Below are 12,706 nucleotides of genomic sequence, written 5' to 3'. Positions count from 1 at the left end.
GCAACCTGGGTGCATGAGCTGTTAAGCTCATTGTGCGATGATTCTCGCTCTTGTTGGCTCTTCCAGTCTTGGGAATAGTGTGGATGATGTTTTTCCGATCGAATGATGGTACACGCCAGTCTCTCACATTTTACACACCAACGAATAGTCTTTTCATTTCCACTTGCCCCTATGATTTTACAAATTCCGATGGCATGTTATCTGTTCCTTCTGCCTATTCGATCTTAAGTCTTCCAAAGTTCTTTTAAGTTCTGTTTCAAATATTGGATCCCCTATCTCTCCCCTATAGACTCCTGTTTCTTCTTCTTTTTCTTCTTCTTCTTCTTCTTCTTCTTCTTCAGTCAGACATCAAACAAGTCGTCCCCCTTATAGAGGCATTCAGTGTACTCTTTCCACCTACATACTCTGCATTTAAGTGGAAATCCCATTGCGCTCTTGATATTCTAGCTGTTTCTTAAAATTTCAGTGAAAGTTCTTTGACTTTGTTAAATGCTGAGTCAGTCATTTTCATGTAGCGATTTCCCTTTAACTTCCCTACACTTTCTGTTTATTTCATTCCTAAATGACTTGTGTTCTTGAATCGATGCAGATGAACACACAAAGGAGGTCGAACACTAAGTCTATAGCTCTCAGTATGGCGCTTCAATTGATATGTTGACATGATTTGCGACGTAGGTAACTAAGCCGTATGACACATTTTAATTGAAAATTCACATAAAACCAGATAAAAGTACACATCCTACAAGGCAACAGACACTTTCAGAGGTCCTTACAAACGCTATTAAAACTGTGATTTTTAATATTTTTGTTTCTTATTTGAAGTGCTTGTAAATTTGATCATTTTCAGCTGTCTGGGTAGCCCAAATGGCGGCTTTCCCCTGAATGGAACCTATGGTGAGGTAGATCATTTGCTGATCTTGATCAAAACGACGGGATGAATACGTTTTTTGAGAGGAGTAAAACCTTTAAAATGTCTGCGCTTTAATAAGATTTCATCTGATAGAACGGATGACAGCGAAGTGGTCCAGAGGTTAGCATACCCGTATACGGGAGGACGACGGTTCAAAAATTGTTCAGATCGCTCTGAGTACTCTGGGACTTAACATTCGAGGTCATCAGTCCCCTAGACTCAGAACTACTTAAACCTAACTAACCTAAGGACATCACAAACATCCATGCCCGAGGCAGGATTCGAACATGCGACCGTAGCAGCAGCGCGGTTCCGGACTGAAGCGCCTAGAACCGCTCGGCCACAGCGGCCGGCTATGTCGGTTCAAACCCCCCTCTAGCCATTGAGATTTAGATTGTCCGTGATTGCCCTAAATCACTACAGGCAAATGCCGAGATGGTACCTTTGAAATGTCACTGTCGATTTTCTTCTCCAGCTTTTACACAGCCCGAGCTTGTGTTAAGTCTCTGATGACCTCTGTGTCAACAACACGTTAAATCCAGTCTTCCTTCTTTACTTTCCGCATGACAACGGAGGCGCTGCCTCGATCCCGTATACCTGGTTGGGTGACATATCTGCGTTAATTACATCATTACTGTACCTTCCTTCATGTGACGGGGAACTAATGTTTCCATCATCTATCCGAGCAACAGAGAATGGTGGGTTATTTAATTCTTGTTTAGCTATTGGCAGTTCGTGTTGCCTACTGCTGATATGTGACGTGACGGTATCTCGCCACATCAGTAAATCCTTGCTTAGGGCACTTTAAATTTCGTGTTAATCTATGCTCCCTGTGATAACACCTCGGTAACTGACTGCTGAACAATATTTGGCAGTTCTGAATCTAATCCGATCGTTCATTTATATTTCCGTCCTTTCTTGAAATCTTTTCATAAAAACCTCTAGAAAAACTTTCTCTTCGTGTGTCAAATTAAATTTTAATCTTAGTTTACTGCCCTGCTGTAAAATTCTCTTTGATTTATAACATACGAACAGATTCTCTTATTTGTGCCTGTTCCTCTCTGTTGTTTCATGACATCAGGAATACTTTGATAAGCAGTTGGGTGCTGTGATTTCAGCGGCAAATACACTTTTTCGTAGTGACAAATTTGTCAAACCAGGTCACATAGCATTTTGCTGTAATGTAAAATTTTACACAGCAGTCTTTAAGTTTCTTACCTTAAGACATATCATTGTGTAATTCATTATGTTTGGGTGACATTTCATCACGCATTTCATCATATTTAGATAACATTTCAGTATAGAATTCATGTTGCTTGGGTGGCTGTCTTCATAGGAGGGGTCACTGCATAAGTCATGGCAACAATGATGTATCTTCCATTAATGCAGCAATATGGGAATTGCAGGATGTAAACTGAACCGGTAGGGCAGGGCGTATATGGACGCCTACATTAGAGTTCCAGCACAGGTCACGGCAAAGGTCAGAACTCTGTGTAAATTTATTGTGCACCAGTACAAATGGAACAAAAATGAATCAGAATGAATAACTTTCCTTCAGAATAGTTCCCAAGTGAATCCATATGGCGTTGCCAACGATGAGGAAGATGTTGAATGCCATTGGCGTTGCCATCATTGTGTGCCACATGTCGCCAAAATGCCTTGAGGATATCTACCCTTCTTGCAAAACGACTTCAACGCAATGGTTTCCTCAGTTGTGTAATGAGGCCGAAGTCGCATGGACTGAGATCTGGTGATTTGGGCGGGTGGGGGAGGATTTCCTACCCATACCGCTGTACACAACTCTTGATGGCGACTGGACTGTGGGCTGCAGCGTTATCATGCAGTAGGGTTACATTATACAGCAGCACCGGAGATTTTCGCCGAGGTGTACTTTGCAGATGACTCGGAAGGAAGTTGCGGTAATATTGGGTATTGATGGTGTGACCGTCCCAGTAAATTTGGACGGGACACAATGGCGCGCCACATGATCACTATGGGAAGGGAGGGAAAGCAGTCCTGCCCTATTCTCACCTCGTCATGACATATATGGGCAGTGGAAGTATTACCTATCCGGAAAACACACCCTTACAATATACTTAAATTTACTGTCACTGAGTAGTGTTTCGTTTTTCGCCATTTAAGCACTTCATTTCTTTTCTTTAGTACACTACATTTTTCAGTTACTTATATCTATATATCTTTTCATTTTTATTTTATTTTTTTATTTTTTTTATAGCCGCGCGAGATTAGCCGAGCGGTCTTAGCCGGACTGTGCGGCTGGTCCCGGCGGAGGTTCGAGTCCTCCCTCGGGCGTGGGTGTGTGTGTTTGTCCTTACGATAATTTACGCTAAGTAGTGTTTAAGCTCAGGGACTGATGACCTTACTAGTTAAGTCCCATAAGATTTCACACAAATTTTGAACATTTTTTTAAAAATTTTGTTCATTCTTTTGTCAGAAACAATGTTCAGTTCAATAACTGTTTTAGCTTCTGCTTCCACAATGTTTTCAGATCGGAAGGAAGGACAGACAATTCATCGAGAGGGTAGTAGATAAGCAAGTAAGGAATATTGTAAAATCACGTAATCAAGAAGCAAGGCAGGAGGTAAAACAAGGTTATCTACTTGCTGCCTATTAGGCTAGATTATGAATGGCTCCAAGCACTGTGGGCGTTAACATCTGAGGTCATCAGTCCCCTAGAACGTATAACTACTTACACCTTACTAACCTAACGACATCACACACATCCATGCCCGAGGCAGGGTTCGAACCTGCGACCGCATCAGCCGCGTGGTTCAGGACTGAAGCGCCTAGAACCGCTTGGCCACCGCGGCCAGCTGCTAGATTATCTCTAGGATGTTACAAAAAGTCAGAAAGGGATAATTTCCATAGATATAATCCCTTTGTGCTCCTGACAAAAACTGTCCAACACCTGAAGTACCTAAGTTTAACTCTGATTACTTACATATCGATGTAATTGTAGACGTTGTACTACGTACATACAGACATCACATTTCCACAGCAAGCTAGAAACGGTCAAGGAGCCTTCATGAATGGCCATGTTTTAATTGGCTCGTCGTGACAAGGAAAAGCATTTCAGTGCTTGAATGCACACTATCGGCAATAATAAACTAGTTATACAACAGGCTTCACATATGAAGAAGTGGTCGGTATCTACATCTACATGACTACTCTGCAATTCACATTTAAGTGCTTGGCAGAGGGTTCATCGAACCACAATCATACTATGTCTCTACTATTCCACTCCCGAATAGCGAGCGGGAAAAACGAACACCTAAACCTTTCTGTTCGAGCTCTGATTTCTCTTATTTTATTTGGGGTCTCGCCGCGACGAAAAACGTCTATGCTGTAATGACTTCCATCCCAACTCGTGTATCATATCTGCCACACTCTCTCCCCTATAACGCGATAATACAAAACGAGCTGCCCTTTTTTGCACCCTTTCGATGTCCTCCGTCAATCCCACCTGGTAAGGATCCCACACCGCGCAGCAATATTCTAACAGAGGACGAACGAGTGTAGTGTAAGCTGTCTCTTTAGTGGACTAGTTGCATCTTCTAAGTGTCCTGCCAATGAAACGCAACCTTTGGCTCGCCTTCCCAACAATATTATCTATGTGGTCCTTCCTACTGAAGTTGTTCGTAATTTTAACACCCAGGTACTTAGTTGAATTGACAGCCTTGAGAATTGTACTATTTATCGAGTAATCGAATTCCAACGGATTTCTTTTGGAACTCATGTGGATCATCTCACACTTTTCGTTATTTAGCGTCAACTGCCTCCTGACACACCATACAGCAATCTTTTCTAAATCGCTTTGCAACTGATACTGGTCTTCGGATGACCTTACTAGACGGTAAATTACAGCATCATCTGCGAACAGTCTAAGAGAACTGCTCAGATTGTCACCCAGGTCATTTATGTAGATCAGGAACAGTAGAGGTCCCAGGACGCTTCCCTGGGGAACACCTGATATCACTTCAGTTTTACTCGATGATTTGCCGTCTATTACTACGAACTGCGACCTTCCTGACAGGAAATCACGAATCCAGTCGCACAACTGAGACGATACCCCATAGCTCCGCAGCTTGATTAGAAGTCGCTTGTGAGGAACGGTGTCAAAAGCTTTCCGGAAATCTAGAAATACGGAATCAACTTGAGATCCCCTGTCGATAGCGGCCATTACTTCGTGCGAATAAAGAGCTAGCTGCGTTGCACAAGAGCGATGTTTTCTGAAGCCATGCTGATTACGTGTCAATAGATCGTTCCCTTCGAGGTGATTCATAATGTTTGAATACTGTATATGCTCCAAAACCCTACTGCAAACCGACGTCAATGATATAGGTCTGTAGTTAAATGTATTACTCTTACTACCCTTCTTGAACACTGGTGCGACCTGCGCAACTTTCCAATCTGTAGGTACAGATCTATCGGTGAGCGAGCGGTTGTATATGAGTGCTAAGTAGGGAGCTATAGTATCAGCGTAATCTGAAAGGAACCTAATCGGTATACAATCTGGACCTGAAGACTTGCCCGTATCAAGCGATTTGAGTTGCTTCGCAACCCCTAAGGTATCCTAAGAAACTCGTGCTAGTAAATGTTCGTGTTTCAAATTCTGGAATATTCCATTCGTCTTCCCTGGTGAAGGAATTTCGGAAAACTGCGTTCAATAACTCCGCTTTAGCGGCACAGTCGTCGATAACAGTACCATCGGCACTGCGCACGAAGGTATTGACTGCGTCTTGCCGCAGGGTAGGTTGAAGTCCCCACCAACTATAACCGTATGAGTGGGGTATTTATTTGTTACGAGACTCAAACTTTCTCTGAACTGTTCCGCAACTATATCATCGGAGTCTGGGGGTCGGTAGAAGGAGCCAATTATTAACTTAATTCGGCTGTTAAGTATAACCTCTACCCACACCAATTCGCACGGAGTATCTACTTCGACTTCACTACAAGATAAACCACTACTGACAGACACAAACACTCCACCACCAATTCTGCCTAATCTATCTTTCCTGAACACAGTCTGAGACTTCGTAAAAATTTCTGCAGAACTTATTTCAGGCTTTAGCCAGCTTACTGTACCTATAACGATATCAGCTTCTGTGCTTTCTATTAGCGCTTAAAGCTCAGGGACTTTTCCAGCGCAACTACAACAATTTACAACTATAATTCCAACTGTTCCTTGATCCAAGCACGTCCTGTAATTGCCAAGCACCCTTTGACATCGCAGCCCATCCCGCACTTTCCCGAGGCCTTCTAACCTAAAAAACCGCCCAGTCCACGCCACACAGCCTCCGCTACCCGTGTAGCCGCCAGCTGAGTGTAGTGAACTCCTGACCTATTCAGCGGAACCCGAAACCCCACCACACTATGGCGCAAGTCAAGGAATCTGCAGCCAATACGGTCGCAAAACCGTCTGAGCCTCTGATTAAGACCCTCCACCCGGCTCTGCACCAAAGGTCCGCAGTCGGTTCTGTCAACGATGCTGCAGATGGTGAGCTCTGCCTTCATCTCGTAATCAAGACCGGCAGCCTTCACCAAATCAGATAGCCGCTGGAATCCAGAGAGAATTTTCTCAGATCCAAAGCGACACACGTCATTAGTGCCGACATGTGCCACCACCTGCAGCTGGCTGCACCCTGTGCTCTTCATGGCATCCGGAAGGACCCTTTCCACATCAGGAATGACTCCTCCCGGAATGCACACGGAGTGCACACTGGATTTCTTCCCCTCCTTAGCCGCCGTATCCCTAAGGGGCCCCATTACGCGCCTAACATTGGAGCTCCCAACTAAGTATGAGTAGCCTGAAACAGTGTGGTGGTTTCATTTCTACGATTCGTTGAAATATACTATTGACAAAGGCAGATCTACCACCATGACAATGTTTTCCTAACGACGTGAACTCTACGCACAAGGTACACCTGGCTAGCTTCCCCATTCCTGTCGCGCGCATTATTTGCGGTGCTGACCATACACTGCCTATTGTTCTGTGCGACGAATCGGTTGTTCATTTTTCTCAGTAACAACTATTTTATTCACGAATCTCACATTGTCAGTTTGGCAAGCCGTAGGTGAGTAACCAGCATCTGGCACGTGCGCATCGTTTCGCCTGAAGCTTACGCCCCTCATTATTTTAATGCTGCTTAGATGAAGAACGGAATAAAATCCTTTGATAAGTTTCCGTTACCTCGTTCAGAGGTCAAAATACGATGGGTTGGGGGGAGTCAACCAAAATTGCAACAGAATTGGCGTTTATATTTGTGTGGATTTTTAGCGTTGTCTCATTCGAAGAAGCATCGCCGTTTATGAGTTGACAGGTTTAATTGACCTTCTTTTTCAAATGTAGTATAATTAGCACTAACTCACCTTGCAGCGGCTATAGCGACAGAATTCTAAAACAGTGTTTCTCATTAAGCAAGCAATTGTCGGTCAGAGATGTCATTAGCTTACGGGAAACCTCATTGCGTCGGTTTGGAGTAACATAACAGGAGAAATTTCATGTTTACTTTCATACCAGGAAATTCTCTTTTCACTAGCTGTCGGTTCGATGTCTCGAGCGGTTTGCGAGATATGAGGGATGTTGTGAATATTTCATTGTCGCGGGCGTACGATGAGGAGTGAGACTGTTACAGACGATCCATTTCCTCGACCTCGGAGACTGATAGGGACCTCCTCCTAAGTCTAAAGAAAAATCCAATATGTTAGCCAAATTTTAGACGCAGAAACGTATGGTGTAATATGCACCAAAGACAGAAACACAGAGACCCCAATTTTTAATTGCAAACGTTTCAAATTTTTGGCAGTGTCTTGCTTAAATGTGTATATCCTCATAAGAATTACAGTTAGGCAGATGATAGTCACTTCACAACGAAGCTGACATACAACGCTCACGTAGCGCAAGAATCGAATATTTTACCGAAAAAAAAGTTTCTGTAAACCTCTTAAGAAAGATTACAGGGTGTGCTCTATGGTTTTGTCAATGCAGCGCGTCGCCAACCGACGCGGGCAAAGAGCATGTGCGCGTCCTAATTGCGCAGGACCAGCGCGGCAAGTGATGATCGCGCTGTAGTGTCGTGTCACTTCAAACGTGCTATACGCGTCTCAATTTGCGCTTAGCCTGGCAGCGTGACACTCCAGAATATTGCGACTGTCAAACGCCAGAATGAGCATGACCTTTGTGGGTGATGCCCCATCACCCACAGCTGCTTGTAGTTCCCCATGGTTCAGTGTAGAATTCCTGCCGACGTGGTGGGCAATTTTGGCGTATGCTGGCTATTGCACTATGCTTGCATCCGTCCTGCAGCACGGTCAAACTCAACACTAAATGTTTCAGGCGCATGGGGACGCAATCTGTCGGTTGATTCTGGTACTGTTTGGTGCAGGCTTTCGAAAGTATTTACTGCGATTATGGTGGTGGCACATACATGCTGGCACGGAGCTTCATAGTAGGCCTGAATTATGAAATGGCCCTCGTATCTAGTGGATGTTTCATTTGAGTTGGCAATAGGTTTGACTGTTCATTTGACACTTGTTCAAAATCTTTCTCTATCGTTTCTGCCCGCCGCAATAGCTGAGGTGCTAGCCGGCACGGTAGCTCAGCATGTTCGGTCGCAACCATCAACTTGAACGGATGTCTTGTGACGTCCGCCCAGACCAAACGCAACGAGGGAAAAAAAAGTGGTCAGCGCGACTGTCTGTCACGCTCAGGGACTGGGTGTTATGTTGTCCTCATTTTACTTCATCATCATCAGTGGAACGCAACGGTAAACCAACACTGGAATCACTTCCCTAGACGCTCATGCGGTGGACCTCTCTGACGAGGCTTCCCTCAAGACAAAACCTGCCGTAAGGCAGAACACAAAGTTTTTATAATTTCTTGAAAATTAACTCTTTGTGGAATTTGAATTGTACTAACCATTATACTAATTGCTTTGCTTTCAGTGTGCGATTCAGTTTTAGGACCTGAGGCTTCAATGTTCTCAATGGCCGCATCAAGGAATTTGCTCTCACCGGCATTCGATTCTATCTCGTCTCGGGTTTCACTTTCCATTTTTGTGGATTTACTAATTTTTACTGCAATATGTAACATGACTGAAATCAAGTATGTAGAATCACATATGTCAGTTGTGATATCATCACAAGAAAGACAATATTTTTCAGATGAACGTTCTGTATGAAGTCATTAATTAATTGAAATAATGAAAAAGCAGTGATCCACTACTCGTTCTTGCGATGTGAAACTAAATACCCAATTGTTAAAACGAATCATTACAAACATTATAAGGTAAATCACTACTAAATAAAACTGGGCACTGAATGATCAAATCCCTATAGCAAAATCCACTCTCTGCATAAGCAAACTAGTATGAAAAATGTTGCCCTTACCTTTTGTGTTGTGTCGTAACATACACTGCTGTCCACCGCCTTTTTTACTTATGGCTTTGATATAGTTACTTTACTTCTTTTTCTTTAACAATTCCTTATCTCTTCAACTTACAAATTTTTGTTCCATCGTTCGCCACTTTATGTTGCGTGAACCGAACACAAAGAAATTATAAACAATATAATGCCAACAAAATTTACATACACTATACTTAAAAATTTCCGTGCTTTCACAGTGTTGCCAGTGTGACGTATCCTAGAAAATAAAATGAAAGGAAAATTATGTGACTGTTCAAAGCTGAATGTTTGGCTGGTGGGGCATCACACAGACGACTAGATAGAAAAAAGCATTTTGCTGCTAACCATAATAATACCTCGTAAGATTGTCTTTAGTGCCATATCTGTACGTTTCTCGCCGTAACTTAACTCACAGTCATGGGTCGTAGCCGGAAAATAATGGGCCTGATGAAGCCTGACCGTGTAATTGTTATGATTAATGCAAAAAATCAGCTTTGCATGTAGATAATGATTGCAATCAGACTTCGTTAATGTTATAGACCATACTCTCTAATGATATATACATAGTAATTTGGACATTATAGCGCGCTAATGATGGGTGATGGTAAAATTACCAAACCGACAGCGTTAAACGCGCTTAATGTGATGAAACCACATACAATATTTAAAATATTAGAGAGGAATACTAGTTACTGTGCTATGAGATAAAACAGAACGCAATTTTCAATACAATACAATATAATTAATTTATTACCAGGTATGGTAATGAATGGTACGTGATCTCATCTAGAGGCTGACAAGAGAGAGATAATAAGCATTTAAGACAAGTGTTAAGAGTAGAGATCGACGTAAAGTCAAGAACCGGCTCGCTAGTCGCAAACGAGAGAGCATAGAGGGCTGTGAACAAGTCAGCCAATTGCACGCTCACCGACCCCTCTCCAGGATGACAACGCGACGGCAGAGGCCTCTATGCGAAGAGGACACAAACGCTGCGCCAACTGGTCGCGGCGGACTTCTGCACCAGCATCAAGATTAGGCACTTAAGGATCTGCGACTTAGGAATTGTATATAATGAAGAACACTGTTTACTTTGTCTGTTGCCCTTTGCTTGCGATACATCTCTTTAACACAAAGTTAAGTATTGTCATGTACCTTTCGTAATAACACTCATTAATACGATTTCTTTAATTGTTTCCAGCTTGTCTAGCACTCCGAGAAGCAGGTTTCCTAGACACCCATCTTAGAAAAATAGGCACGATTCAACGACAGTATTACATGAGCTAGGACAGGCTGTCTCAGAAACAATTACTTCTTTGAATTTAAGTTTTATTATAATGATTTCCTACAGTGCATAAAGAACCAAACAATTAAATGTAGTTTCATAGTGAACATCAAAATGATGTTGTTGTTGTCTTCAGTCCTGAGAATGGTTTGATGCAGCTCTCCATGCTACTCCATCCTGTGCAAGCTTCTTCATCTCCCAATACCTACTGCAACCTACATCCTTCTGAATCTGCTTGGTGTATTCATCTCTTGGTCTCCCTCTACGAATTTTACCCTCCACGCTGCCCTCCGATGCTAAATTGTTGATCCCTTGATGCTCCAGAACATGTCCTACCAATCGATACCTTCTTCTAGTCGAGTTGTGCCACAGACTTGTCCCCAATCCTATTCAATACCTCCTCATTAGTTATGTGATCTACTCATCCAATCTTCAGCATTCTTCTGTAGCACCACATTTCGAAAGCTTCTATTCTCTTCTTTTCTAAACTATTTATCGTCCTTGTTTCACTTCCATACATGGCTAAACTTCATACAAATACTTTCAGAAACGTCTTCCGGACACTTAAATCTATACTCGATGTTAACAAATATCTCTTCTTCAGAAATGCTTTCCTAGCCATTGCCAGTCTATATTTTATATCCTCTCTACTTCGACCATCATCAGTTATTTTATTCCCCAAATAGTAAAACTCCTTTGCTGCTTTAAGTGTATCATTTCCTAATCTAATTCCCTCTGCATCACCCGACTGAATTCGACTACATTCCATTATCCTCGTTTTGCTTTTGTTGATGTTTATCTTATATCCTCCTTTCAATAAGGTTAGGATACACAAAACTAATATAGAAAATATAGTAATGTATGGCGCAGAAACATGGGAAATAACTGAAAGAATTAAGAGTAAGTTAATGTTAATGGAGAGTGGATTTTGCAGACGTTCCTGTAGGCTGACAATATCGGATAGATATTAGCAAGAGAATGAATCTGAGGACCATTGTATTGTATACGATTGAAGCAAAACGTCTGAGATGAGATGGTAGGAGCATGTGTGCCGTTTGGGTGAGGACAAACTTGGGGTGAGGTAGTGGGAAGAATTATCATCAGGAATTTCTAGGTGGAAGACTGGAAATATGGGAGACTTTGGAAGCTACTATTAGGGAAATAACTATAATTTTCTATTAAATCACGATAAATAATACCTTTAACAGTGGAGAGATACACTAATTTTAGGGTCACATACATAGATTGTTTGTTTTGTTAATCAATTCATTTCGATTTGTTGCATTGGAGTTATTTGTTATTACATGTTATCATACATACTCGCTTTACTGCATCTACATAACCGTTGAACAGTTTCGCAAATTCCCTGTGTATTTTCATCTCGGTCTATAAGATTAGATTAGATTAGATAAATACTAGTTCCATAGATCATGAATACAACACTACGTAATGATGTGGTACGTATCAAGTCCACCTCCTATTTCAACCCATCAAGTCAGTTAACTCATCTACTTCTCTGAAGCCAGTAGTAGATCTCCAGGTGTTCAGTCAGACTATTCATTAGGAAGTGGCGTATTTTATGACATACTAAAGTAATTTTTATTACCTATAGCTGTCGAATTATAACACGACTTTGTTTTTAAATTGCAACCCCACACATGTTCCTTTATCACTGGAAAGAACGTTCGGGAGCATTTCAGCGACCAACAAGTGTGGAAATTAATCAAATAGTAACAAAACAGTGCCACAAACCACTGTGCTGTCGTCAGGAGAACGTATGATCTAATGTGTCAAATGTTAGAATACATGTGCTACAAACTAAAGTATAAACTTCCTTTAAAAAAATGTTCCATAATTCGACAGTTACGAACCGAATTTCGATTTATTTGCTCACCCTTGGTGTGCTGTAAGCTACGAAGCTAGTGTAGTAAGGGAGAAATATCTTTATTCTGTGATTCTTGAGTTTCTCCCGGCGTACTTGATAATCAAAACATCCACGGGTGTACTGCCGGTCTATAGTGTCGAACGGGCACAATATTTCAGCGATCAAACATGTCGCCATCATCAGGTGAACTGACGGACTGAGCTCC

The sequence above is a fragment of the Schistocerca gregaria genome, chromosome 5 (genome assembly GCF_023897955.1).
Source record: "Schistocerca gregaria isolate iqSchGreg1 chromosome 5, iqSchGreg1.2, whole genome shotgun sequence".
NCBI lineage: Eukaryota > Metazoa > Arthropoda > Insecta > Orthoptera > Acrididae > Schistocerca > Schistocerca gregaria.
This window is presented reverse-complemented; position numbering follows the sequence as displayed.